Raw genomic sequence first — 25,388 nt, 5'->3', positions numbered from 1 at the left:
GTGCTTTAGTCCATTTTGAAGTTGGACTTGTGCGACTAAGGGTGTGTTTGGATGAAACCAAACCGTGGTTTGAAAAAGTGATTCTGGAGAATAGATTCTGAGAAAAATAGATTCTGGAAAGAATAAATTTTATGAAAAAATGATTTTGAGAAGTGAGAGTGTTTGGATAGTTGTTATCAGAAGCACTTTTTATATATACAAATTACTAAAAAAAAGACATAAGTTAATATGATAATTACAGAGAAAATAGATTTTATGATATATTTTAATTTGAAGGAATAAAATTGTTAATAATATATTTTTTATTAACATAATTAATAATACATAAGATAATATAATTAATAAATAATTAATATGTATATATATTTATAAAATATAAGATTAAATATGTTTATAAAAAAATATATTTATAAAAAAAATAACAAGATACATATCCTATAGGCTCTCACACTCTCCCTTTTTTCTCCAAAAGTAAAAAAATTTTGCTTTTTCCAAAACCATGGTTTTGGAGCCAAAACCATGGTTTTGGCCCAAAACCATGGTTTGGGCAAAATGGGGTGGTGTTTGGGTGACTTATCACCCAAACCATGGTTTGGGGTGTCACCCAAACGGTGCCTAAAGTGAGGCGAGAATTGATTTATTAAAAAAAAAACAAAAAGAGCTATCCCGCCAACCCTAGACTAACTTGTGGCGGATTAATGAATATAATATACTAAGAAATAGCTAGTTTATTTTATTTTACATTTTATTATTTTAATATTATAATTTTTGGACTTGTCCTGTATGTGTGTGTTTCTACTTTAATGGGTGCTTAAATATGAAAATATTTTACCCAAAAAAATTTCTATAAAAGTGCTATAAAAATATTTTATTCTTAGAAAAATTGAGGGGAAAAAAGTGTTGGTATAAATTTCTGTTGGCTGTAATAAAAACAACAAATATATGGCTTGAGTCGTGCCTGATACTATTTTTAAGAGATAGTCTATTATATCTTAGTAATTTATAGAGCGGCACTCTTTAGAATTATACAAACCCTTCCAAAGAACTCATGGTGATAGAATAGTAAAAAGTAAAAGAATTCTGTAAGAGGAAGAAGGTTTCAAAAATAAAAGGAGTGTTTGAAGGCTTCTAGGGTGACTGCTTATTGTTCAACAAACGCTTTCTTGGTGGGACATGAGACACGTCTAATGACACATACATGACATAAAAAATATGTTTGTTCAAAAAAAACAAAAAAAGATATAAGTCGGAGAAAATCTTTCTTTGACACATTCACTTTAACAACCCATGTAAAATTAAAAGTAAGGTTAAATTATCATATCAAAAAATTACCTAAACTTTTTTCAAGTATAAAAAAAAAATTAAGTTAGCTTATAAGTTATAAATCTGTCCCATATCCAATAGGATCCTCCTGATACTCTAACACACTCTTATTTCGATTTAGTAAACTTAGCTACATAAAAGTCTAGATTTTTATAATAACCTCCTCTTCATCCATAATACACTTAAAAACTTTGATTTATGCGAAGATATACCATTTTTCAAACAAAAAAAAATATTACCTGCTTATTCAGTTTAACTTACTTTCAAAGAATATTATGCAAGATACTTTTGATTGATTACTTAACTAATTGTTGGATAACAATCTACTTTGGTTTAAAAAACAAACAATCCACAAAATATTTTGAAATTTAAATTTTGAGATAAATTAAGCAACTTTCTTTCGTATCTTATAAATAAGAAAATATATATAATAACATTTACACACAAAATGAATAAATTGATTTGAGTGAACAATAATTAGATTTAGTAATTTTAAAATAAGTATCACATAGACATGGGTTAATGATCTTTTTTTTTTTTGGGGGGGGGGGGGGACATTGGAGTATACAGATACTTTTTGCTACGGTTAAGATATGTAAATTGCTCCAATGTCACCTCATCCAGCAACCCTTCCTTCGTCCGTGCGGCATCATTCTCCTCTTTTTGGGTGCTAAAATCATATAGTCCTCTAACCCTTAATATAAAACCTATTTAACTAATTTAATTAGATTAAAAAAATTAGGTAAATTAGTTAATTATAAGAAATATAATATGGTTTTTCTAAAACACCATAATCATCTTTCTTAATATCCTCCTTCTTTCTTCTACTTGATAATGGTTGAGAAAATATCTATAGGGATAATTTAGAAAAAATTGATAAATATAATAAATAGATCTTATATTTAAGATCAAAATCAACTCAACAATTAGATCCTATATTAAGAACCGAAAAAGTATGAGCTACGTATAGTGCGATCTCTATTCTTTGCTAGGTGATGTTAAGAAGATTTTTGTAACAATAAGGGATAAACTTCAATGGTAGTGGCAGGAAAAAGGAATCCCTACTATCAGTCCCATTAGGTGAGGGTATAAATAGTAAGGTGGCACTATTCGTTTCACATTTGCTATACTTTTAATATTATATACAATTTTCTTGTTTTTCTTATTCCAGTTTGTTTGGAAAGTAATTTCAAATTGTTTTACCTCTTTCTTTATATTTCTGGATTATAGGAATCTGTTCCAACATTTTTTTAGTGGTATTTTTGTGTGTGTTTTGTTTGTCTTGATAAATGATTGTTTTTAGAATTCAAATGGGTGGGTTGATATTTTTTAGCATTGGTTGTTTCAACCAATACTTTTATATTTATGTTTGTTTTTTTCCTCTCCCTTTTATAACTTTTTTTTAATCTTTTCCTACCTTTTATTTTTAACCGACGTTGGTTTTAATATTTATATTTTCAAAATATAAAGTGATTTATTGTCTCTAATACAAAAGAATTGTTTTTTTCCCTATATTTCAAGGAATTGTTTCCTTTTACTTCCCCTTTTTTTTTATTATTCGGATTTTGAACTTTCTTTATATTTTTAAAAACTAAATTGATGTATTTTTTAACAGTGAAAAATAGGTTAGTTTTATTTTAATTAATTTTTTCATTTTTCACTTCCTTCAAATCTTTTTCATCAACTTGATTTTAAAATTTGCTTAATTTTTAAAAAATTAAATTGGCTTAGTTGATGGCAAAAAAATTATGTTTTCTTATTATTTAAATTAATTTTTTATTTTTACTTTCTTTAAGTCTCTTTTTTTTATCAATTTATTTCAAACTTGTTTTATGATTTCAAAAAATTAAAGCTGACTTATTTTTTTAAATGGAGGAAAAATACTTTTTTTCAAATATTTATTTTCTTATTTTACTTCTTTGAATCTTTTTATTTCTTTCTCCATAACTAAATTGATTTCAAGTTTTATTTACGTTTTAGAATTGTGTGTGTGTGTGTGTGTATTTGGAATGTATTGTGTGTGGAATGTATGAAAGCATATTGGAATGTGCATAAGTATTGAAATGTATATTAGTATTGGAGTATATATAGAAGTATTTGATGATAATTATCTAATTGCTTATTTTATTGATGAAGATTTAGGGGGGGAAAATTGTATTTTTAACGTAACATTTGAAAGTTTTGACATTTATCTATTTGAATGAAAATTATTTGTGAAAAACTCTTGTGCCCCTTTGCTTCCCTTTCGTGCACTTTGTTACTTATGTTTCTCACTAAGTCAATGGTAGACTCCCTCCTCTCTTTACGTTTTTTTTTTTTTGCCAGATGATGCAGTTAGCAAAAGTAATTGTGGTTAATTATGCTTCATAGACATAAGAAGTGTATGGTGCTAAATTGATGTCTTTTGTGGGATGCCGTGATGTCATGACTACTATATGATGATGTTAAAGTCTTGGTGTTGTGAAGATATTTGCTTGAGAGTCTGTGTGAAATTGTTTAGGCTTACTAGGTTAAGTAAAATTATTTGGCTTAGCCTATTTTGAGTTATGACATTCACTTACAATATTCACAACAATCTCTTATTGATTTGTTAGAGACAGAGATATAGTTAGTGAATTAACAAGGGATTAGCAAGCAACTATACTGTGCAATTTGAATTTGAGTAGAAATAACTGTATCATATTATTAGCCATAAGAGATCCAAATTACATGACATTTCATTTAATTATAAATTTAGAAAAACAAATCAGTCGACCCCCAAAAAAATTTGAAGTTTCATTGCAACCCTAAGAACCAAATTTTATGGGTCGAAAGACAAAAATATTTTTGCTTCATTTTTTTAAAAACATAATTGTAAATTACCGAATTTAAGTTGTAAATCTATGGGTGAGCAGCAACTCTAATTCGGCAATTTGCAATACCAATTCAAGGATTTACAATTCAAATTCAGTGATTTACAAGAAATACAAAATAATTTGCAACCTTCAAATGCAATTGTTTTTGTGTGAATGAACAATTCACATTCAATAATTTACAAGCCAAATTCGGCGACTTATTACAAACATAAAGAAACTTACAACCCCCAAATGTAATTGCTTTGGTGTGGATGAACAATTCGAATTCGGCAATTTGCAACCCAAATTTTAGCAATTTGCAAGAAACATGAGGAAATTTATAATTTTAAAATGAAGTAAGGATATTTTTGTTTGTTCACCCATAAAATTTTGATTCTTAAGAGTGCAGTGAAATTTTGAAATTTTTTAGAGTTGAATAATATTAATTGTCTAGTGGTTAGTTCATTGAATTCTCCCAAAAAAAAAACCAACCTCCAAATAAAAAATGTGAATTGGACTAATGTCAAATTACGCGGTAATTCCAAGTTTTAACTGGTAATTCTACATACCACTTTTTGCAACCAATAAGTAATGACTTTTTTAAGAATCTAAGAAAAAAATCATTGAAAATTATAGCGTTCACAAAGTTGAATTACTAATTAAGAAAACATTAAGTGATCAATTTTAAGGGGAAATCACAAATAAAGACCCTTGAATTAGCAAAATCACTCTATGGTCACCTGAATATGCTAAATTACTATGAGGGACCAGGTCTCAAATTGTAATTATGAAATCATGGCCAAATTACCAAAATACCCCTCTTTAATTTTTTTTTTTTAAAAGAAAGCCACTGCCTCACCGGAATCCGCCCACCGGCGCCGGAGCTCCGGCGGCCGGACGCCGGGGTCCGGCCGCCGGAGCTCCGGCGCCGGTAGCCGCTTCCGGCGGTCTTCCTTTGTTTTTTTTTTTGAAACTGTTTTTTTTTTTAAATTGGGGGAAAGTGAGGTTGGGGGGATTTGATCCCCCAACCTAATGCTTCCCAAAATAAGGAATGACCATTGAGCCAACAAATTTTTGTTAACATTATGATGCAAAAAAAAAAATAAGTTAACTCATTTACTTTTGTTCCAGGTGATAACAACAATACATTTGGAAATAACAAGTTCTGATTGTAAAATAACACGTCTGGAATAAAAATTTAACAATATGTTTTTTTTATAACAATAAATTTTGTTGCAGGCAATAACAACAATACATTTAAAAATAACAAGTTCTGATTATAAAATAACAAGTTTGGGATTAAAATTTAACAACACGTTTTTTTTTTATAACAACACACTTTATTTCAAGTGATAACAACAATACATTTAAAAATAACAAGTTCTGATTATAAGATAATAAGTTTGGGATTAAAATTTAACAACATGTTTTTTTTATAACAACACACTTTGTTTCAAGTGATAACAACAATACATTTGGAAATAACAAGTTCTGATTATAAAATAACAAGTCTGGAATTAAAATTCAACAGCACCTTTTTTTATAACAATTAATTATTTTATACTTTTGGAAAATAAATTATTTATAACTTATAAAAGTACTTGTAATCTATTTAATTTTGGGAGAATCACAAATAAAGACCCTCGAATTAGCAAAATCACTCTATGGTCACCTGAATATGCCAAATTACCATGAGGGACCCCGGTCTCAAATTGTAATTATGAAATCATGGCCAAATTACCAAAATACCCCTCTTTAATTTTTTTTTTTTAAAAAGAAAGCCACTGCCTCACCGGAATCCGGCCACCGGCGCCGGAGCTCCGGCAGCCGCTTCCGGCCACTGTTAACGGCCGGACGCCGGGGTCCGGCCGCCGGAGCTCCGGCGCCGGCGGCCGCTTCCGGCGGCCTTCCTTTGTTTTTTTTTTTTTTTTGCAACTTTTTTTTTTTAAATAGTGGGGGAAGTGAGGTTGGGGGGATTTAATCCCCCAACCTAATGCTTCCCAAAATAAGGAATGACCATTGAGCCAACAAATTTTTGTTAACATTATGATGCAAAAAAAAAAATAAGTTAACTCATTTACTCTTGTTCCAGGTGATAACAACAATACATTTAAAAATAACAAGTTCTGATTATAAAATAATAAGTTTGGGATTAAATTTTAACAACACGTTTTTTTTATAACAAAACACTTTGTTTCAAGTGATAACAACAATACATTTAAAAATAACAAGTTCTGATTATAAAATAACAAGTTTGGGATTAAAATTTAACAACACGTTTTTTTTATAACAAAACACTTTGTTTCAAGTGATAACAACAATACATTTAAAAATAACAAGTTCTGATTATAAAATAACAAGTTTGGGATTAAAATTTAACAACACGTTTTTTTTTATAACAACACACTTTGTTTCAAGTGATAACAACAATAAATTTAAAAATAACAAGTTCTGATTATAAGATAATAAGTCTGAGATTAAAATTTAACAACATATTTTTTTATAATATAAAATTTATACTATGATTAATAGATTAAAAATGCCTTATTATAAATACTTTATAATTTATAAGAAGTAGTTTGATTTATAATGAGTTGTATAGATATACAGATTAAAAAGTATTTTTTAGAGAAATAAATATATTAAAAATATTTTTTATAAGTTATAAATAATTTATTTTTTAAAAGTATAAAATAATTAATTGTTATAAAAAACGTGTTGTTAAATTTTAATCCCAGACTTATTATCTTATAATCATAACTTGTTATTTTTAAATGTATTATTGTTATCACTTGAAACAAAGTGTTTTGTTATAAAAAAAACGTGTTGTTAAATTTTAATCCCAAACTTGTTATTTATAATCAGAACTTGTTATTTTTAAATGTATTATTGTTATCACTTGAAACAAGTGTTTTGTTATAAAAAAAACGTGTTGTTAAATTTTAATCCTAAACTTGTTATTTTATAATCAGAACTTGTTATTTTTAAATGTATTGTTGTTATCACTTGAAACAAAGTGTTTTGTTATAAAAAAAACGTGTTGTTAAAATTTAATCCCAAACTGGTTATTTTATAATCAGAACTTGTTATTTTTAAATGTATTATTGTTATCACCTGGAACAAGAGTAAATGAGTTAACTTATATTTTTTTTTGCATCATAATGTTAACAAAAATTTGTTGGCTCAATGGTCATTCCTTATTTTGGGAAGCATTAGGTTGGGGGATCAAATCCCCCCAACCTCACTTCCCTCAATATTTAAAAAAAAACAGTTACAAAAAAAAATAACAAATGAAGGCCACCGGAAGCGGCCGCTGGCGTCGGAGCTCCGGCGGCCGGACACCGGGGTCCGGCCGACGACAGTGGCCGGAAGCGGCCGCCGGAGCTCCGGCGCCGGTGGCCGGATTCCGGTGAGGTAGTGGCTTTCTTTTTTTAGAAAAAAAAATTAAAGAGGGGTATTTTGGTAATTTAGCCATGATTTTATAATTACAATTTGAGACCGAGTCACTCATGGTAATTTGGCATATTCAGGTGACCATAGAGTGATTTTGCTAATTCGAGGGTCTTTATTTGTGATTTTTCCCAATTTTAAAGGAAAAATCACTCTAGTGAGAAATTTTATTGGCTGAAAGAACTTGAATTCATTTTTATATACAAAAAAGTATTGGTACCTTGGAAAATTTTATACCTGTTTAAATTACAGATTTTTTTTAGGGCAAATTTCACTGTAGGACCGCAGAAGATAATTAATTTCAAAGAGCCCCCAAAACTTTCTGAAATTTCACTGCAGGACCAAGGGGGCAAACTGATATTAATTCCACAAAGAAAATGACCCTATTACCCCTCATGTGAACAAGTACGGGAGAACCCATTTGCAAGTGAGGTTAGATAATTTACAACATGCATAAATATATTTACAATTAAAATTAGTCCATTTACACATTACCTTCTTCACCTGAAGAATGTGTCTGAGTGAACAAGTATGAGACAGCCCATTTGCAAGTGAGACTAGACAATTTGCAACATACATATATTTATTTACAACTAAAATTAGTTCATTTACATGTCACTTCGTTCACCTGAAAAAGATCTTCGTGAGTAAACAAGTGTGGGAGCGCCCATTTGCAAGTGGAATTAGTCAATTTGCAACATACATACATTTATTTACAATTAGAATTAGTCCATTTACATATCACCTCATTCACCTGAAAAAGGTGCTTGTGAGTGAATAAGTGTGAGAGAACCCATTTGCAAGTGGGACTAGTCAATTTGCAACATACATACCTTTATTTACAACTGAAATTAGTCCATTTACATGTCACCCTGCAGTAAGTATTATGAGGGGCAATAGCGTCATTTTCTTTGTGGAATTAATATCAGTTTGCCCCCTTGGTCCTGCAGTGAAGTTTCAGAAAGTTTTGGGGGCTCTTTGAAATTAATTGTCTTCTGCGGTCCTACAGTGAAATTTTCCCATTTTTTTAACCAATAAAATTTCTACAGGGCTTTTCATCAATTTTTCCTTTTTAAAGCTGTCATTAACTAACCATTCAGTTGGGCATATTTGCCCCACATCGTTTCAAAGTGGCCCGTCTTTCTTTTCTCTTTTTTTTTTTTCCCCTTTTGTGCCTTCGTTTCAATTCATATTATTCTTTAAAGTAATAAAGCCATATAATCAACTCATGCTAGCATAGTTTATTACAATGCAGCGGTTTACATATGATAGATTGCATTATAATGCTCAAAAAACACCCTAATCAACATTACAAACAGAAAGACGGGTAAACATTATTTAATTGAGTCATGACAAAACTTATGTTAACCAATTCATAATATTATAATTGGCTGACTTCCCCAAAATTCTCGTCATCATCAAGAAACTGATCCCCCCCCCCACTCAATGATAATCCCATCACTCTAAACTGTACTTGGATCTCATGGTATATTCTGCAACAAGCTGAGCAAATGAGGAAGACTTGTCCTCTATCAATCTTGTAGGTGAATCATACTCTTCAACTAGCCCTGCATCGGTATCCATAGAATCATATGAAAAGACAAATCAAAGCATCAAAACTATTCAATTTCAAAGAAGAGTTAAAAAAAAAAAAAAGCATCTTAATTGACCTTGATTGAGAAGAAGAATCATATCACTGTCAAGAACAGAAGTTATTCTATGTGCAATTGTAATGACTGTACAATCAGAGAAATATTGCCGAAGAGTTTGCTGAATCAGGTTATCTGTGGCAGTATCAACTGATGCGGTAGCTTCATCAAGCACTAACACCTTACTTCTCTTAAGTAGTACCCTACCAAGGCACACCAATTGCCTTTGACCCATGCTCCAATTCTCACCATTTTCACTGACTGCACCCATTTTTCACAAGAAGCAATCAATTAACATTTTTGAGATCAGAAAGTGTACTACTTTTGACCCTGTATATAGAAGCTAGACAGGAGTTTTGTTTTGATCCTAAATATAATATCTTAATCTATTTTGTTTCCTGAATTTATAATTTTTTTTTTCAAAGTATTCCTACTGATTGCTTATAATAAAGGGGTTTTCATGAAGGGATTGATATAATGTAAATGACTAGAAAGGAAATTACAGGGGAATCTACATATATTTGTTTCAAAATAACTAACTTAACTAAGGGCTAAATATAATTTTTGGTTCCTCAAGTTTCAAACTATAAGTTTTGATCCGTCAAGCTTCTTTTTATTTAAAATATTTGCCCTTATAACTCAATAAAAACCTAGATCATTTTGAAACTTGAGGACCAAAACCTATGGTTTGAAACTTGAGGGACTAAAATAAAAATGAGGGCAAATTTAAGAGACCAAAGATTATATTAACTCTTTAACTAATTTTCTTAATATTTTCAAATTAGTTACCTTGTTTTTATATTAAGGATAATGTCTTTTTGTGATTAAGAAAAATAAGACAAACCTATAGAGTCCAACTTTCCTTCTTTCTTTCGAACTTCATCTCCTAGTTGGCACTTATCCAAAGCCTAAAAGAATGTCAATCAATAAAGGCAAAGCCATGTTGAGAAACAGAAACAAGTTTAATTTTGGGAACAAAACATGGTGTTTGTGTGCATGATTATGTCTATCAAATATAACAAACTTGCCTCCCAAATTTGTTCATCTGTATGCTCCTCTAAAGGGTCTAGATTACTTCTCACTGTCCCTTCAAACATTGTTGGCTCCTGAGGAATAATACTAAGTCTGGACCTCAAATCATGAAGTCCAATTGATGAGATGTTGATTCCATCAATCACAATTTGCCCAGTAGTTGCCTCAATGATCCTAAAAAGTGTTTGTATGAGAGTTGTTTTACCACTGCCTGTTCTCCCTACTATGCCCGTTTTCATTCCTCCAAGGAATTTGCATGTAATGCCACGTAACACAAGCGGTAAATGTGGTGCATAACGAGCCTTCATTATATGCATGAATATCTTTAACATCAGTACAAACAAATCATGATGAATCCATGAACAAAAGCAATCTTTGATATGGCATAACATCTGCTTCTGAAAATAAATTCCAACCTTTAATAAAGACATGCAGAGGAGAAAAATTGTTTTCAATGAAAATTGGAAGGAAAAGAAATCCCAACATATGACTTAGAGTTATAGAAGGACTCAAATTTTATGACTAACACAATACCTGTAAATCATGAATATCAACTTCTCCATATGAAGGCCAAGAAGAATGAGGTCTATTTTCCTCTACTACAAGAGGAGGCTCACTTGGAATGCATGTATACTGCAGCACTCTCTCCACTGATATAATTTTGTTTTCCATTTTGCTAAGATCCACCATCACCCAAACTTGTAACAAGTTCAAGTTAAGTCCATATGTAACAGCTAATCCAGCAATGGCTTAAGAAGCATGAAGCAAAATAAGTAAACAATTACGCTATAATACCTCTTTTACATATGCATAGAAGCTGTCAATTTGTTAATATGATAAAATTGAATTACTTACCTGGATCTATAACTCCCTTGGACATAAATGTCAAGAATATCAAGAAAAAGGAAAATGTGATTGAAGACAACATGTCCAAGCGGAAGCATAGCCATTCCATTGCACCAGCAATATTGAAATTTGGACGGGAGTACTCATCTACCAATTTCATATTTGTCTCCTGGAATCTTGACTCTTGATCAAAGCTTCTGATAGTTGTTGTTCCCGAAATTGTTTCAGCAAAGTGTTGAATAATTGGAGCTTTTTGAAGTCCAACTATCCGTGATAGTTCTCGAGATGCCGGTAAATAGTATTGCTGCATGATTATCATTTTGTAAGCATAAGTAGTCAATCTATGTTATGATAAAGTAGAAACACAAAAATTTGAGTGAACAAATAAGTGCAGAATCTATGTAGGATAGTAAAGGAGGAATATGCATGAAATATGTGGAAGCTTATATTTTGTAATACTTTATGCTTTAAGCTAGATACCTGATACCAAATACTCATAGATATTACAGGTATGAAGATGATGTAAACCTGCCATGCAACTTGAGACATCACTACTATAGCTCCTAAGAGCTGGATTGAAGAGAATGCAAACCTCCCACATTTATAAGGAATGTTTGTATCTAATACATTTTGGTCCGTAGAAGCCTGCAAGGGAACAAAGAGAAAATAGAAAGATTTAATTGACACAATTATTCATGACATGGTTCTCGAATAAAACCAACAAGATGAAGGAGACTATTGATTTAAGTAATATAACATTTCAAAATTCATAGATTATGACATATTATTACTATTAAGAGCTGATAGGAAGAAGAAAATAGAAAATTATGAGATGTCCACACTTCTACATACTCTACTAATGATTCTTCCACTTGGAGTGACATCAAAAAATGACATAGGCGCTTGGAAAATGCACTTGTGCATTTTATAGAAGAGTAGGGTTGCAGTCCTGAAACCAGAAGTCGAGAGAAGTATTTCTCTAGCAAGGATGCAAAATGAACTTCCTATGGCCATAGAAACATAGACAATTATAAGCACAAAGGCTCCGACAGGTGCTTTTACATATGGTGAAATCGGAGTTGCCCAAGTCATCCAATAATTGCTTCCGATTTGAAGAATTTGAAACAGAATCTGAGCCAACAATATGAATGGCACAAGAGCTCCTCCAAATGCTGTGGTAATGTATTTCCAATAAACTGAAAACCCAACTCTACCTTTCTCCCTTTCTTCTTCTTGAATGAGCTGGCCTCTTGGTTCAACTACATCATCTATTTTGCCACCTTGCCTATCTTTGTTTGTCTCTTTTTCTTTTGTAACTTTTGCACCAAACATATTTACTTCTTCACTTGTTACACTTAATTCATCAGATATTTCCCCTCCATCAAATGAATCAAGTGCAAACAAAGCTTTTCTATGTGCACCAACAAGTTCCATAAAGTCGGTCCCTGAGCCAAGTAAATCGTTATACTTTCCACATTGAGTAATTTCTCCATCTTTCATGACCTAAACACAAGGTACAATATGAGAAGATTAAGGGATACAAGACAATTCAATTTCTCACTAAATTGATGAGAACTGAATTTAGAGAATCACTTACCAAGATAAGATCAGCAGTAGGTAAAAACTCTACCTGATGAGTGGTATAAATAATTGTCTTTGAACTTAAAAGGCCCAGTAAACATTCCTGCCATACACAAAAATAATTGAAGAGCTAATTAATTTAAATATTTAAACAACTGTGATGCCAACTAAAAAATCATGTTAAAAAAAAATAAGCACACAATACTAGATAATATGCAAGTTAGAATTGCCAAATCTATGATCCTATATGACAAAACAAAATGACCATAATGAATAATTTACCTTAAAGAGGTGGGATCCTGTGTGAGCATCCACAGCACTAAAAGGATCATCAAATAGATATATATCAGCATCTTGGTATAGAGCTCGTGCAATCTGTATTCTCTGTTTCTGCCCACCACTTAAATTAATTCCTCTCTCTCCAATAAATGTCTGATCACCAAATGGCAAAATTTCTAGGTCCTTCTTCAGGGAGCATGCTTCAAGGATCTTCTCATACCTCTCCCTATCCATCTCCTTACCAAATAATATATTCTCTTCAATCTTGCCACTTTGAATCCATGGACACTGAGCAACAAAGGCCTTTGTTCCACACACCCTCAAGATTCCAGATATCTTTGAAACTTCTCCCAAAATACAAGATATTAAACTAGACTTCCCTGAACCAACAGTACCACAAACAGCAACTCTCATGCCTTGCAAGATTGAGAGATTTATGCCTTTTAATGTTAGTTTAGGCGATGAAGAATCCCAAGAAAAATTACCGTCAACTACTTCAACTGCAATGTTAGAACTACCCCTTGGAATCTTTTCTATAACATTAGACTGCAAGTCATCAAGACGAAGGAATGATGCAATCCTATCCAGAGATACCTTAGTTTGTGCTATCATCGAAATTGTCTCTGGAAGCCTATAAACAGGCTCTTGAAGCATTCGGAATGTTGCAATGGTAGATAAAATTTTCCCTGACTCAAGTGGAATCCCTATAAATATACAAGTGCAAAAAGTAACTACCGATACAAATGCAGGGGCACCAACAAGACAAAAGTCATCATGGCTGAAGCATAAACATATTTTCTTAACCAACTTTGTTCTATGTTCCTAAGTTCAACAACTTTAGACAGAAACTTCATTTCCCATCCTTGTAGTTTCAAAATTCTCATATTCCTTAAAATCTCAGAAGTGGCCTTCATTCTTCTATCTTTTGACTCCATCAACTTGTCTTGATATGTTTCTTGCAATGATGCAAAGGGAACATTTATGAACATTACAGCAACAGTTGCAATAAAGGCTGCAATTGAAGCCATTCCCAAATTTCTATACAAAATAAACATGGCCAATGCAACTTGCAGAATTACTACCCACAGATCATGCATATTCCAAGCGAAGTCTCCAACTCTTTCAGCATCTACTGTCATGAAATTGATTATTTCACCAGTTGTGTGGCCTTGCTTGGACTGACATGAAAGGGTCAACCCTTTACTATAGACTACTGTCACAAGTAGTGCTCGGATCTTTATTCCAACTTGCTTTAACCTAAAGAACCATTGCCTATGTGACATACACTCTATAAGCTTTGCCACCAAAAAAACAGCCACCAAAACATATCCCTCATTCTTGAATGTTTGTTTGCCATTGAGGTATTGAACAAAAGTGTTAATGAGATATGGGCCAACATAAGAAGTCAATGTGTATAAAAGTGCAACTATACCTGTTGCAAATATCCCTTCCCAAGATGAGAGTATCAATGACTTTACCAGCTTAAATGTGGTCACTCTCTTTAATGTACCACAATCATCCTCAAGTTTATTCCGAAAAGCTGGAAAAGCTCCAACTACCCTATCACAACTAGCTAGCTGTGGGACATCCTCAAGGTTTAAAGTTCTCCTTTTGCCAGCTTCAATCAGAGGACCCACCCAAGAGAAGGTAAGAATGCTGAAAATTCCAGCATTTGAGTAAGGAGTAACATGTTCCTCCCCCTTGGTTTTATTTAACTCCAATGCATCACTGACGTTAGAATTATCATTCAAAAGAGGCTGTTGAAGAATGCTATCTTCACCTTCATATTTCACAAAGAACCCCACGTAACACAAGAATAAACTCACAAAAAAGGAGATTCCATCAGAAAATAAGTACAGACTTGGCAGCGAAACGTGTTTTACATGGAGAACTATATCCAGCACAAAGCAATAACAGGAAATGAGGAAATAGAAAGCGCACCAAGCTCTGAAGAACAGAGGGAATCTCCTTTCACCAGAATTGAAGAGCCCTGCGCGCAATGAAACACACACGATTCCCCAAGCTACTGTTTTAAGCGCCGAATCCAAAAGGGTCACGAACTTTTCATCAGACCAATCATGTCCATACCAATATAAGCAATAGAGTAGTCCCATAACAAGGTTAAATGCAAAGGCACCAAAAGTATAAAACAGAGTTCTCTTGTGCTGACTGCTCTTAAACTTCTCTTGGTAACCATCTCTCGCATCCAATGCAATTTTCCTCCACAACCACGAGACTAAAATCGCTAGTGATAAAACTAAGTGGAGAGAAGCAGACACCAAGTGAGAGAAACTGGGATTTTGGAGAAGACGCACCAAAGCAAACGACATTGAAATTTGAATAGGGAACTTTCTAAAATGGAGTTCTGGTTTCCACTTTCTAAAATGGAGTTATTGTGAAAAGGATGTGCTCGAGGTTCTGTTGTTCTGGCTCTGTTAAAGGTTACAAGAGTTTGTGAAGGATTAAAATTTGAGCTTGAAAATGGAGAGAGTGAGGAAAAGAATCAAAGGTGTGGTGGGTTGGAGGAAGGAAATCGTGGCGCCCAAGGAAGGAGAAGACCAAAACAGCGTATATAATATTTCATATTTGCAGTGGAAATGATAAAGATTGATACTTGAGATGCAATATGTTAAAAATGGTTGGGTTGGTGTAAGCTTCCCGTTAAATGAGAATGATTTTGACTGAAATGAAGTCCACATAGATTGATGATGTCCTTGAGCCACCATGTGCTCTGGAGATCAAAGAAGTCGCAAGCAATATTGGAGCCGGTGAGTGAATAATTATAAAATAAGTGTCCTTCAGGCCAAAAAAAAAAAAAAGAAGAATAAACTAAGCATCCAACTTTAATTATAAACCCAAGCAATGCACAGACAATATTACATCGAAACCTTCGATTTTGCAAAATTTATGGTAAATAATCTTTGGAACACAAGATCGATATTATGAAATGCAAGCTTATTGTCTTTAACAACAAATTTTAATTAATAATTTGCAATTTTTAATTAAATTACACACATTTTTGCATACAGTATATGAAATCCTAAATATAAATTTTATTATTCAGGATTTATAAATATTGTGATTTTATACTTTATATTGCTCTTTTGAAAAATGTTTTCGTTTCATTTTGAGACATATTATTTTTCTTACTATATTACTCTCTCCGCCCTTTTTATAAGTAACATTTGACAAAATCAGATAGATTAAAAAGTTAGTTAAAATTAATTAAAGACAATAATAAATATATAAAAATCGTGACTTTTTTCCTTTAAAGTATTCTCATATATGAGGGGGGAGTGAGAGCATAAGAGAGGGAGAGAGAGTAAGGAAATTATTGAGATAAAAGAATTATGGAAGAAAGAAAATATGCAATGGAGAGAGATAATAGTTTAGAAAATGAGATAATAAATATATTTAGTTTTAAAATAAGTAATTAATGGGGAAAAAATAGAAAAGCAACGAAGAAAATTTGAATCATCTTGCAAATTAACCTTTCTTATAAATAAGAACAAGGTAAAAGTAGTTGTTGTTTTTTTTATAAAAAGCATCGAAGGAGTAGCACATAAAAATTAAATTGCACTGATGTATATTTGCATCATTTTGAAGATTTTGTATATTAATCCAATCATATTCTTATAGTCTTATTTATAGGGTAGAGAGAGAATATATTTTTTTGGTCTTATTTATAATTCACATTACTAAATTTTGCATATGAATGTAAAACTTTATCTTTCATTGTGTAGATTGCTTTTTTTTTCAAAAATAAAAAAATATGATTAAATAAAGATAAAGTTGAAAAGTTATTAAATTTTAAAAAAGAGTTAATAAATTTTAATATTTTTCTTAATCTCGATGAAATATATTGAGAATACCTTCCAATTTTCTGAATAGGATTAGAAAAGTATAGCCTTATTAAAAAAAAAAAATGCACACGCTATGTTGTTACATACATATTTGATAAAGAATAGGCCCTTGCAATTAACGGTTCTATTATTTGCGTCGGCGGAGAAAAGAAATATTGATGGCTACATAGTGACAAATGAATAATACTACCTCTAGTATTTAATATAAGCGTTAATTGAGGAATTTGAATAGATTAAAAAAATTAATTGAATTGGTTATTTGTAATAAATGAGTTTTGTCTAAAATATTCTTACTAATATGTATTAGCTAAAATTACTATTTGATAAAAAATTTTATATAAAAGTCTTATATTTATAACCAAAATGAATGTTAAATTAGCTCTTATATTAAGAGCTAGAGGTAGTAAATAATAAGCATAAAGAATCAATATTAAAATATTATATTTTAAATAGTCATAGTTGGTAAAAAAAAATTTTTAATAGTCGTAGGATTGTAAAAAAAAATCTGCTTGCTTTTATATATTAAGAAAATGTTTAGAACAAGGATCCTATTCGTTTCTTTAAATTTCGTACAGCACTCAAGTTTTTTACAATTAAATCATTGACCAAAATGACAACGCAGTTTATGCAAGTCTTTTTTTTTTTTTAACAATTTATGTTTTATTAAAGAGTAAAATACATCAACATTCTCTCCCCTTAATTTAACCTAAATCACAAATACTCCTCCTTTATTTTGAAAACTTATATGTACCCCTCTTAGAATCAAAATGTATGTTACCCAAACCTCTCTTTTAAACTAGTCTTGTAATCGTAATTTATAAAATACAAAATAACTACATCAAAAGAGTTTTGTTTTGAATTGCATGAATAAATGATTTTGGGAATTCCACTGATGCCAAACAAATATTTAACTTGTATCCGTCCAGCTATTAGCTTACCTCTAGAGAAGACCCACAAAAGCGAACGACATCGAACAAATTGATCGTCAAACGGGGAACTTTCTAAAGATGGAGCTTTCGTGGAATGGTTGTACACCAAGTCCAGTGGATCCAGTTTCCGTATTTGTTATTTCAATGAACACCTTAAATTTATCAGATCTGGACTGTTGAATTTAATTTCTTTTTTTTTTTCAAAATAATTATTTTAATATGTATAGAATTTAAAATAAAGATAATCTCTTAACTGTCATTTTTTTAAAAAATAATTTTTTATATTTAAAAATAATTAATTAAAGACTTTAAATCTGGATTGTTTAAATCAGATATAAATAGTTTAGATCTAATAAGTTTAGAGTACTCATCAAAATAATAAGTATTGAAACTGAGTACCAAGTTCAATGGTTTTGGTTTTGGTAAAAGTTCTGTAAAAGGAAAATTAAAGAGAGGGAAGAAAAGATTTTTACGAGCTCATTTTAAAAAAACTAAAGAAATGGGGTCAAAATTTTTTATTAATTTTTCTTACTCTTTTATCTTACATTTTTTTAATCAAAATTTTATAACCCCAGTTCTCTAATTTTTTAAAATGAGTTTATTAAAAAAAATTTCCCCTCTCTTTCTTTTTCCTGGTACCAAACAGAGAGTCTGTGAACGGTTAAAAATTCTAAGCTTCAAAATGCAGAGTGAGGAAACTAGTCAAAGGTGAGATGACTTGGAGGTAGGTTATTATCGTGGCGCCCAAGGAAGAAGACCACAACAATATTGGTGATGGCAGATGCAAGATGCTAAAAATGGTTATTATATGCTCCCCACTGAACGTGAATGAATAAAATATTACAAGTATATTTTTAAATAAAATTTTGACTGAAACGAAGTCTACTAAATTCAACTATATATTGATTGATGTGTTGGCAAAAAAAAAAAAAAAAACTATATATTGATTGATGATGTTGTTGCCCACATGCGTCCTTTGGAAATCACAGAAGTCGCAAGCAATATTGGAGTCGGTGAGCGAATAAAATAAGTATCCAACTTTTTCTTGGTTAACAAAAAATAATAACAAAAAAGTGAGTTTGGTTTTGGGTCAACGACGGCTTATAGATATACTGAAAGAATCACCCACTAACAAGACTCTTATGTAAATAACGGGATTTGAACTCCATGCCTAAGCCTTATGAGTTTGTAAATTTTATGATAAATATCACTATGGTCTTTATTATAAATTATTTGTAATTTATTCTTACATATCAAGAAATATATTAAATAGAAAAAACTTTTTAAATTTATTCTTATTAAAGTCGTTTTCTCTCTGTATTTACCAATTATTCTCACATTTCTCTCGTCTTTTTCTTTTTCCAACAAAAATTAAATAAGAGTACAATTATAAAATAATTATTAAATATTCTACAAATCACTTATATTTTTTTTTTTAACAAAACAAGCAACTTATATTTTAGACAAAAAAATTTTGGTACAAATGACGTATAATAACCACCATAGTGGCATGGCCTTTGGGACGCAAGATATTATTAAATGCAAACTTATTATCTTTAAAAATAACTTTTAATTAATAATTTTCGTTTTGAATTAAATTACACAGACTTTTCCATACATTATATGGAAAAAATAAATTTTATTCTTCGTGACGTATAAATATTGTGATTTTATATTTTATATCGCTCTTTTTTTAAAAAAAAACCTTTTTTCACAGCAAAAAATATTTTCTTTCTTTTTTAGATATATTATTTTTCATGCTTTATTTGTACGTAAAAATTAAAGTGTACTATTGAGTATTTCCATCTCTTTGACGATTTTGTGCATTAATCTAATCTTCCGTGTGATAAATATACTCTTATATCCATGCATACATGATACATATACTACTATGTAGCTACATAATTGATAAAGAATAGCCACCTTTGTGTCGGCCGAAAAAAGAAATATTGATGCCCACCTAGTGATAAATAACTAATAAGCATAAAGAATCAATATTAAAATATTAAATTTTAAATAATCATAGGGTTATAAAAAATCTGATCGCTTTTATTTATTGGGTAAAATATTTAAAGAAGGATCCTTTTCCTTCTTTTTTTTTTTAAATTTCACAGTGCAAGAACGTTCCGTCAGGCATTCATGTTTTTCACAATTAAATCATTGACTGAAATTACGATGTGATTTATGCAAGTCTACTGAAAAGATCATACTTGTTGATGTTTTATTAAATTAAGTAAATATTTATACATTATACACCAAAAAAATTAAGTACACATTTTTTCTTATTTGGATTCTATTACTGAGCAATTTAAAAGATGTTCTTGTAATTAATAATAGAGAAAATGATATTTAAGAACACTCTATAGTTAAGGATCTTAAAATTTTAAAATTTCATAAAAAAATTATGGTTGTTTGTTGAAAGTGAAATTTTTCTAAGTGAATTTTTTCAACACTTATCTTTCATATTTTTAGTACTCATTTTTCATATTTAATTTTTTATTTTAATATTCTACATTTTTAGTATTTTTAGTGTTAAAAATACGAAGATGAAAATTGAAAGTATCTAATATAACTACTAAAAACATTAAAGATGAATGCTGAAAATATATTAAAAAAAAAGAGAAATACTGAAAAAAAATTTAACTCAAGAAAACTTTAAGAAAAAATCCCATTCAAAGTCATCTGAGGAAATAAATAAATCCTAAATCAGTTAGCAAATTCAAAAAATCTCTAGCTGAGTCATAGCCCAATTTGGGATTTGGGAATGTGTGGTATTTCACCACATACCCTCATTTATTTTCAAAGTCATATCTCTCTTTCTCTTCAAAGTCACCTTTGCTCCGACAACTGGAGCTCCAATGACAATTACAGGAACTCCGACAATGACGGTCACAACAACTTTACTATAAAGGTTTTGTTATGAATAGTTAACTAAGAGTTGTGAATTGTTAAATTGAACTTGTTAATTTATACAAGACATGCTTAGAAATTAATAAGTTTAGTTTAGCAATTCACAAGTTGCACTCTTTCAATAAAACTTTGTTGTTATTCAATCACAATACGAGCTTAGATATGAACAAGTTTAGTTTAGCAATTCACAAGTTCAAAACTTTTACAATGAAGTTACACTTTTCAATAAATTAAATCTTTATTGTTATTCAATTACAATACAAGATAAGAAATTAACATGTTTAATTTAGCAATTCACAAATTTTCATTAGCCATTCACAATAAAACTGTTGCATTAAAGTTCCTGCCAACGACAACTTTATTGCAAAAGTTTATTGTGAATAACTAATGGGTACTTTTTGAATTGTTAAATTTAACTCGTTAATTTCTAGATATTTTGTTGTAACTGAATAAGAATAAAGGTTTATTGAAAATTGCAATTTCATTGCAAAATGTCAGATGATAAATGGCCAAGTAGAGGGACCTACATGGTCCAAATTCGAGTTCCGTTACTAATATTCTTGTGTTGCCAATGCGTTGTGTAGATATTAGACTATTAGAGCCTAAACTTATAGTGACACAATAGATGTACAACAAAAAGGTGGGAGGAGAGAGTGGAGAGAGATAGCTGAAAAACTTAACGACTAGGCTGAGTAATAAATGATGGATGGAGCCTCCTTATATAGAGATAGATAGGAATTTTTTGAAAAGGAAAAATATCCATATCTTATTCTTTTAAGATATTCCACGTTATCCATCAAGTGATTTACTATAATCTCTCCATTATGTCTCGATCAACCAAATAGAGTATATTATTTGAGTTTAAACTCATTTAAATCTCTATCATATGTTCATAGTATTGAGTAATTAAATGTTGATTTAATCCAAAGATATGGTTATAATTTAAACATGTTAAATTAAATCATATATATCCAATATATGGATTATTCAGATGATATAAATTAAATTAATTCTTTAATTCATATCATACTTAATCAGGTAAATAATCTTATTAAATATTTTAGCCTAAGGGTGGATTCAAAATCTAACATCTCCCGCTTGCACTTGATGGTTTTACCATCATGCGATTAACAAATCTCCTCTTTTACATAGTTGGTGCTTTGTTATAACCACATGGCATAACACTTTCAATTTTAGATGCTTGTGTACTAGAAGTCTTTTATACAAGATCAACACTCAAGGACATTCTAAATGTACTTGCAAGATGTTTGCACGTTGTCTTAAATGCCCTAGCTTCATTCATACATCTTACTCATGGCAAGCCTAAACTCTCTCAAGTTAGTCTCTTTTAACTTAGACTGTCTTCTCTTTTGCACAGCATCCACACTTGCGAGTTATTCAAATGAATGGTAAAGGACTAATCACAAACATGAGTATAACAATGTATTTTAGGGTAGACCTTTCTTCTCACTAGTCATCAATCGAGGTTGAGATGGTTGTTTTCCTATTATTTAACCCATTAGATTGAATCATTCATGATCATGGGGTATAAGCTAAAATAGCTACCACCAGGTCAGTCCTTTATGACTCTATATCAAAATCTTAAGGGCATCATAAAAAGATTTATTCCTTTTTGGGACTCATTGTGTGATGGAACATGGATCTTTGTACGCACATTCCTTATTATGATTTATATAAACGCATACAGTATAAATTGCATGCTACAATGTTTGTCTTAGCTTGTAAGAATTTATGTCTTTACACCTTGTAGACTTGCTAAGTTCTAGATATTCACAATACATAAACCTCAACTCACAACTCCTAATGACATCTTTGAAGAGTTCTTTGCCTAGCTACAAGTCTCACGGAACGTCTATCTATGATTCAATCCATTTCATATAGATCTCATCTTAAACTCATATGAGGCAATACATATGCAATGATACTTCTTGACCATTCCACTACTTTCACTAGTGGATGGTGATCACGTTTCTCAACATCTATGTTCCTTATGAACACAAAAGGTGGCTACTTGTGTGAGAAAGTCAACATTGACATGTGCAAAACACTAGTTATTGTATACCTTACACACACACACACATATATTCATATTGAATATTTAAGCTGAAAATGCATATATTTAATTGCTAAAAGATATTCAATGCCTTATGTTTTATGCATGCCCAAAGCATTTGCATGTGTCACTCATGAACCCTTAACTATGGGCTTTGCAAGGGGATCTACTAACTCCTTACAAGAGGAAAAGGTATTGAACAATCAATTGCTTCTTAGCAACAATATCTCTTTCCAGGAGGTAGTTATGTCTATGTGTTTATCATGCCATGATAGCAAAGGTGCTTGGCGTAAGCTGTGATTGCTTGGTTATCACAATATACTTAGGCTTGGACAATTTTTTCCACCATTCATCCTTGGTTGCTCTAAGAATCTCTCGAGTCATATGACTTCCTAAATGGTGGCAGAACATGCAAGGTGTTTTGATATCATGGAAGATCGGGAGACACACATGTATGGTCCAATTAAAGTGCACACTTTATTGAAGAAGCAACACCTCCTTCAACTATAAAAGACTAGTAGTTATGAAGAGTTTACTTCAGTCTTTAATTTGCCATTATTGTCAGAAACAACGTATGTACATAATAGATAGTAAGGTTAGGAATTTTTATTGTTCATCTAGAAAAATACTTGAAGGAATCATTGTTACCCCAGTTTCAAAACCTCAATACATTAGTATACATTCAAGATTAATTATCCAATTACAATATTTGGGAAAAAAATGAACTTAAATGAAAAAATAAACTTTTGTATGATCACCTCTATTATTTATAAGTTCTGCCGATAATCTTTCAAGCCCCAAATGATTAATCTCTTGAAAAACAAATATTCAACCATATGCGTGATATATAAATACTCAAAACATTAAATATTACATAGCATATTCACCTTAAAAAATACACTAAAAAATGTTCAGGAATAGGCCTTCTAGAACTAACGTCTACAAGTAGGGTTGCATTCAGGACATTACATTAATAGTGTGACAAAAAGAGCACTATAAGGATACATACCTGCCAAAGAAAATTCAATATATTATCAATGTTTGCAGTTCCACAAGTTGGGTCCATACATTATTGATTAAAGTATTCAAAAGTTTTAAGGGTGAAGGAAGGAACAAATTTATCCATTGTAATATCCAAAAAAGAGTCTAAGGCACTATAATAAAATATTAGGAGTAAAATTGCATATTAACTTTTAAAAAACAGAGCAAAAATATCATTTCCGTTAACTCTTATGGATAGATATTTAATTTTTAATGGGTCCCACATAGTATCCACATAATTTGTACTCTAACCAATAGAATCATGTCATTTCATATCATATTAATCCTATTTGTCTTATTCTCTATCTTCTCCATAATTATCTCACTTTAAATTATTTTTAATTCCTTTTCCCATAAAAAAATCACCATCTCTCTTTTCTCCCTCTTCTTTTTTTTTCCCCCACTTATGGTCTCTCAAAAAATCTCTCCCCCGTTCACCTCCTCTAGCTCTTTGATGATGATGAAGACAATGATCAAGAATGGACAAAGCCTCCTAAAAACGCCTCTCCCCACCAACTTGTCAAGGCCACCTCAAACTTCGCCCTAACATCATGACCTTGTTTCTTTTTGTCTCTCAGATGGAAATCTGAACCTCGCTATTGCTCTGCAATCAGAAATCGGAAGCTCCATTCGCCGTTGCTATTGTGCTCAGAAATTTGAAGCCTCAACCTTGCCGATGCCTAAACCTTGCTTTGCTATCTTAATTTGTGATTCTTGGTTGTCATGTATCATGCTTTCACTTTGAGACTGATTTAGCTTGACGGTAGCATTCTGTGAAAAAATTTAGGGCTAATATCTGGGTGTTCTCTGTCAATTGAGACTTGACAAAGAAAAAGTGAAATTCTTGCCTTCAAGGTTTGGATTCCTCGTGCCTAAATTTCTCTTTTCATTCAAACTTTCAATGATGCAGTCATAGTTTTCTTTGACTTTTACATTTGTGTGGGTATTTTTGTTTGAGTTTGAGTGACCAGTTTGTTGATGTTAAGCTATGCAAACCTGTTATGATGCTGGTTTGCAAATTCTTTTTTAGTTTGTGCAAAGATTTAGACATTCAATGTATGTGCTACCTTTGGTCCGAGCTAGTTGACTAATTTGAGTAAATTAAGAAAACTAGTTAAGTTAGTTATTCGCAATAAATAAGTATTGTCTTTCCTAAAATATCCTTGCTAATCAAGTGTATTGGCTAGAACTACTATTATTACAAAGACTACCTTAGAAAAAAATAGACAAATATGAGAGACAAAATAGATTTAGGTCTTATGTTTAGGACCAATATTAAGGATCAGGGGTAGTATTAATTTTCAACTTTTTGGGTTTGCTTTATGTTAGGATGGAAGAAGGAGGACAATGGAAGGGACGATGGTGATGGTGGCACTTGTGTGATGATGGTGAAAACTAGAAAAGGTCAGTCGTGAGGAGGAAAAGGGACAATAGTAGCTTGGAAGAATTTTCATAATTTTTAGATTTTTCAGTTGGGATATTATTATGCCATGTATGCACATCATCATCATTTTTCAGTCAAAATGTTCTCACCAAATGGTTAATGTTGCAGCAATTAACGGCATGAATGCCCCTTT

General features: G+C 31.1%; 1 pseudogene; it reads right to left on the bottom strand.

Annotated features, from left to right (window-relative positions):
• Positions 1–8,812: 8,812 nt before the first annotated feature.
• On the bottom strand, positions 8,813–15,324 carry LOC114712577 (ABC transporter C family member 3-like; annotated as a pseudogene).
• Positions 15,325–25,388: the final 10,064 nt, after the last annotated feature.

The sequence above is a fragment of the Neltuma alba genome, unplaced genomic scaffold, assembly GCF_004799145.2.
Source record: "Neltuma alba isolate B1F8T4 unplaced genomic scaffold, ASM479914v2 tig00011375_pilon, whole genome shotgun sequence".
NCBI lineage: Eukaryota > Viridiplantae > Streptophyta > Magnoliopsida > Fabales > Fabaceae > Neltuma > Neltuma alba.
This window is presented reverse-complemented; position numbering and strand designations above follow the sequence as displayed.